The sequence below is a fragment of the Rattus rattus genome, chromosome 7 (genome assembly GCF_011064425.1).
Source record: "Rattus rattus isolate New Zealand chromosome 7, Rrattus_CSIRO_v1, whole genome shotgun sequence".
In the NCBI taxonomy this organism is placed as follows: Eukaryota; Metazoa; Chordata; class Mammalia; order Rodentia; family Muridae; genus Rattus; species Rattus rattus.
Genome location: NC_046160.1, coordinates 109,313,239 through 109,317,578, shown reverse-complemented (window position 1 = coordinate 109,317,578; position 4,340 = coordinate 109,313,239). Strand labels below are relative to the sequence as shown.

General features: G+C 36.3%; 1 pseudogene; it reads left to right on the top strand.

Moving 5' to 3' along the window:
* Positions 1–698: 698 nt before the first annotated feature.
* Positions 699–1,309, top strand: LOC116906181 (annotated as a pseudogene).
* The last annotated feature ends 3,031 nt before the right edge of the window (positions 1,310–4,340 follow it).

Here is a 4,340-nt window from a genome sequence, read left to right as displayed (position 1 = left end):
ATTAATTTAATTGAATTCAGAGATTAGAATATTTACTTTTAATTGAAAATATATTTATATTTAATATTCATCTGTGTGATATCTATATGTACACTTTGGCACTATGTGCACACCTACCGCCCTTGGAGATGAGAGTGTAAGGCTCAAAGTGAGTCTTAACTACTGGGAGACCTGCCATGAGACTGGAGAACAGAATTTGATGCAAATGCAAGAGGTTTATTTCTGGCACATCAAGGTCAATCCTCAATCTGCTCCACCCGGCGAGTGACTAGAAGGTGACCCCAAATGGTTATAACAAACAGTTTTTATACTTTTTAGGGGTACAGTTTACATCAACAAAGTTACAGTTTAAACTTATTGATGAAGCATATTGACCTTGGAATCTATTGGCTAGCAAGCCTATGACATGGATTCAAACTCTATCTGGACCCAGAGGGTCAGGTGACTATCAGTCAGTACATTCTGCTATTTTTCTAGATTGTTCCTGTTCTGGCCCCTCATGTACTGTGGGTGAGAACAGAACCTGGATTAGCCTTGGCTCAAGGTGGGAAACTGGAATTTGGCCTAGTCTTGACCTGAGGCCAGTGGGTGTAAGGCTAGCAAAATTCCCGAGGGTCCTTCAAGAGCCGGGTTAATTTTCCTACACATGGAGTTATACCTATTAGTGAGCCACTGCACTAGTGCTGGGAAATAAACCTATGGTATCTGCAAGAGAAACATTTCCAGAATCAGAAACAAATGAATGTTCATTCAGAATCAATAAGACAGACACCAATCCAGTACAAATGATGAATCTTGAGGCCACCTTCTGCTTGGATAATATTGATGACATCAGCTGCAAGATCATAGAACTTCCTTTCCAGAATAAACTTCTCAGTATGCTCACTGTGCTCCCCAAGGACATGGTAGAGGAGTCCATGGGCCTGAAGAAAATTGAAAAGGAACTCAATTCAGAAACATTATTATTGTAGTCCAACCCCAGCTCCATGGCCAATGCCAAAGTCAAACTCTCCCTTCCAAAGGTTAAGGTAGAAAAGATGATTGACCCCAAGGTTAGTCTGGAAAGCCTAGGGCTGAGAAGTCTCTTCAATGGAAGTACAACAGATTTCTCTGGAGTGTCAGAGACCAAGGGAGTATCTGTATCAAATGTAATTATCAGAATATAGCTATAAATAATTAAAGATTGTGGTGAGTTCATTGAGGTGCCAGGGTCCTGGATAAATTCAATACTGACTATCTGTTTATTTATATCATTAGATAGAACAAAACGTGAAACATCATTCTCTTTGGCAAATTCTGTTCTCCTTAGCTGGCAGGGCATTGCCAAGTCTCAGGTAACTTGTCTGTAGTTTCAGAGCTTGGTAAACTATGTATCCAGACAATGACTTTCTATACAAAACAATTGTGAATGTTGCTGAATTAGGAAAAAAAAAAGAGAAACAATTGTTCTTATCATTGACTCATCTCTCCAAAGTCTATTTTTATGTTTTAATAATTTATTTTTATGTGCATAGATGTTCTGCTTTAATATATGTCTATCTGAGGGTATTAGAACCTCTGAAACTACAATTATAGATAAATGTGAACAACCATAATGGTGATAGGAATTGAACTCAGGTTCTTTGGAAGAACAGTTAGTGTTCTTGTTTGGTTTTTGTTTTTTTTTCCCCAGAGCTGAGGACCGAACCCAGGGCCTTGCACTTGCTAGGCAAGCGCTTTACCACTGAGCTAAATCCCCAACCCAACAGTTAGTGTTCTTAACTGTTGGGTCATCACTCCAGTCTCCACTATTTCTACTTTTAAAGACATATTTACTTTTACTTGATCCACATGCATATTTGCCTACATGACTATGCACCATGGTTGTACAATGCCCAAGAAGAGGTTCTTGGAGTCCTTAGAGCTGAGTTATAGCTTCCTGTGACCCATCCAATATCTAGTACGAGGATGGAACTTGAGTCCACTGGAGATTACTGCATATATTTAAGCACTGAGATGTTGGGAGACCCTGCTAATTAAGGTCGCAGTTGACCATCAAGACCATCACCAGAAAGCTCCCCTGACCTCAGCATAAAATGAAGATTCCCTTTACCAGCAGAGATTCCCCTTCTCTGACCTGGTCTGGGAAGCCCAATCACCCATACCCTATCCTTAAGGGAGATAGAGAAGTCCTTGACAGACCTATAAGTTCAACTTCCTGTTCCAATAAAACTCACCCAGCTAGTATCTGAGATTCCTGGAATGCCTTCCATACAACCAAGTCATTCACAGTACATTAAAATCTAACCAATAATTTTGCAATCACATTGAAAATTCCTTCCCTTTCTCCATGGTTCACATAAAGCCTTTGCTCATCTTGAATGAAGTGTATGTGTACAAGTCTACTCCAAATAAAAGTATGCACACAGTTCTAAGATCATCTAAGAGAGCTATTTTGTTGAATATTGCCTAAAAGATCTGTAACACAAAGATACTCAGAGAAGGCCTTCCTTCTCAACCATCAGCACTCACTCCTACCTGGATTCCTGCAGAACACACCCTTTCTTGATTTCTAGCCTGGTGCCTGAACACTCAGGGAGGAAATAGAGGGAGGGTACTGAACCATGGCTGGTTCTCAACACATGTATAACACTGAGACATCTTCCCAGCCTTATAAGCACTATTTCTAATAGTTAATTTACTTGTAAAATGGCAGAAGAAAATTTAGTATTCAGGAGGAAAAAGAAATTTTGATGAACTTGAACACACGAATGTATATAACATCACGATGAATTGCCCATCTCTTTTACCCAAATTACTAGCTATTTTCTTATTCACAAAAATACAAACATAAATATGGTAAACATGAGGATACATACTCAATACCGTAAATATTATTTGAGACCCATTGACTATACCTGTTAGTGCACAATGCCAGTGGTTGTGAACATAAGATTATAAAGTGTAAGACTCAGCTAGTTTTACAAAGAGAACCAACAACAATAAAATATAAAAGATAAATTTAATAGAAATTTTAGTGCTTTAAACTTTAGTAAAAGTGCTTTCAGAAAGATGAAATAGTGCCAGCGAGATTACAGCATTTGTAAGCTATTATCTGAAGTCAAGCACATGTCACTAGGATAGCACTAATATGGTGAAGATTTAAATTCTCATTGTTCTTATGTCTTCTTCATTCTGAGAGATCAGAGACAATTATGAAATCATCAAAGGAAGACATAACTTCTATAGTATTTTTCTTCCTTGCAACTACAGACAAAGTAAACATATTGTAGCTCTCTTTGCTTGGCATAGTACTCCTGTGATAGATTGTTACATCGGAGGTTACTTGGGTAGAGATAATGCCTTCTAGGCATTATGTAAATAAAATTTCAAAATATTGAAAATATATTCTATTTATTTAATCCAGAATGGTTAGAGAAAAGGAACATATCTATTAATCAGACATAAAGAACAAAAGAGCAATTCGCTTTATGGAGTCTAACACAGTGCTCCTGGATACTCTGTTTCTCATTAGGAGAAAGAACCAAATACTATGACCTAAGATGTATTTTTAATAATGAAGAAAATAGAAAATAAATTAAACTGTAAATATTTGCATAGTCTCTAGCCCTGCTAAAATTCTGCACTTTGTAATTATTTTCAGTATTGTACCTGTCCCCTGAAGCCTGTTTAAGAATCAGAACCTAATGTAACCAACTTATCATTCATATCATCCACCCTTCCTGAATTAAAAAATATTACCCAAAATATTTCAGCATTAAATAAGGTTCTTACTACTCTAGACTCTCACTGGAATTGCTTTATATTTTACTCCAATGCATGATTTCCTTCATACTTTATAGCTATATTTTGATGTCTTCATTAGTTCAAGAAATATTATCTTCAATAAGTGAACAAATGATTAGAATTATGGTTTGACAACTTATTTAAATATCTCAAACATATACATGAGCATTGTGAATTTTCTGGAACTGAATTCTATATGATCATGTGAAGTTTATTTTTTCTAGGAAAATCATTCTTTTCATCTTTGCTTTTCTCTTTTAGTCAAACGTTTCTGCTTTATATAATTTCAGTATGGATCAAACTTCTTAAGGTTGACTATATGATAATTTGGTAAATGAGGAAAACATTTTAGGATTGGTAGGATCAACAAGAATAAAATGGTCATCCTTCAAAACTCACGTACATGTTAACAAATTCTCCTTCAAAATTCCAAAGCAATGCCCAAGAGAAATTAAGAAAATAACATTAAGTTTCATATGGATTCAGAAATATCCAAAAGAGTTAAAATAGTCCTAATCAAAAGAAAGAGGTGAAAGAGGAGATGAAGCAAGAGG